The sequence below is a fragment of the Belonocnema kinseyi genome, chromosome 10, assembly GCF_010883055.1.
Source record: "Belonocnema kinseyi isolate 2016_QV_RU_SX_M_011 chromosome 10, B_treatae_v1, whole genome shotgun sequence".
Taxonomy (NCBI): domain Eukaryota; kingdom Metazoa; phylum Arthropoda; class Insecta; order Hymenoptera; family Cynipidae; genus Belonocnema; species Belonocnema kinseyi.
The window spans coordinates 21,637,863-21,639,357 of record NC_046666.1 but is presented as its reverse complement, the minus strand read 5'-3'; positions in this window follow the sequence as shown (position 1 = coordinate 21,639,357).

The window sequence follows — 1,495 nt, the reverse complement described above, 5'->3', positions numbered from 1 at the left end:
CCTTAACATGTCATATTAAATTACTGTAATTAATTGAAAATTCCTTGAAATCTTTTAAAATTCTCTATAATTTTTCAAATCCTTTAAAATCTTTTGAAATACTTAGAACTTTTTTTTTAAAGATTTCTAAAGTATGAAAAATTTTTTTAAGTAAACCATCTAAAATTTGTTTAATTATTTGAAATTCCCTTAAATTATAAAAATCAGTTGAAAATTCCTTGACATCTTTTAAAATATTCTCAAATATTTAAAATCCTTAAAAATGGTTAGAAATCTTTTAAATTTTTAAAAAGTTCTTGAAAATTCCTTGAAATTTAAAAAACAACCCTGGAATATTTGAAGTCCTTTAAATTTCATATTAAATAACTGCAATCATTTGAAAATTCCTTAGAATCCTTTCAAATTCTCTCAAATTTGTCAAATCCTTCTGAATGTTTTGAAATACCTAAAACTTTTTTTGAGATTTTTTAATTACTTTGGAATGTTTAAACATAATCCTTCTTAACATTTTTAACTCTCTCAAAGTCTTTAAAATTATAAAAATAAGTTGAAAATACCGTGACATTTTATAAAAAATCCTGATATATGGAAGTTTTTCCATAAAGATTTCAAGGAATTTCAAGGAATTTTCAATTAATTACAGTAATTTAATATGACATGTTAAGGCATTTGATATATTTTAAGATTTTTTCATAGATTCCAAGTAATTTTCAAATTATTTCAATAATTTAGTTGAGCTTTTTAAGGATTTGAAATATGTCAGGGTATGTTTCAAATTTCAAGATATTTTCAAGCGCTTCAACAAATTTCAAAGATTTAAAAATATTTGAGAATATTTTTTGTAATGTCAAGGAATTGTCGACTTTTAAGGAATTTGATATATTTTAGGATATTTTATTAGATTTCAAGTAAGTTTGAAATTATTTTAATAATTTAGTGTGAGCTTTTTAAGGATAGAAATAGTTAAACTTTCAACTAAGACACTTACTTTTCTGCGACAAAAAAATTTTGAATCAAATACATAACTGAAGAAAAAAAATTTTTTCAATTGTTTTCAACATGTTAGTAAAATTTTAAATAAAAAAATTAAATTCTCATCCAAAAACCTAAATTGTCTACTAAAAAAAGGCATTTCTAATAAAATGCATGAACTTTGCACAAAAGAAATTTATTTTCCATGAAGACTAATTTTCTGAACAAAAAATTAATGTTTAATCATAGTTAAACTTTCGACAAGAAAGATTAATTTCCTACCAAGAAAGAAGAGTATTCAATAAAATACAAAAAATTTTAACTAAAAAAGATCACTTTTCATTTAAACATATAATAGTTAAATTTCTGGTTACAAAAAATTAATTTTTAACCAAAAAGAAAATAAATTTTCTAAAAAATCGTTACATTTTCAGAAAACAAATTTATCCAACTAATTGATGAATCATCAACCAAAAAAAATATGAGAAAAAAAACGTTAAAATTCTTTGAAATCGCTCGAAAT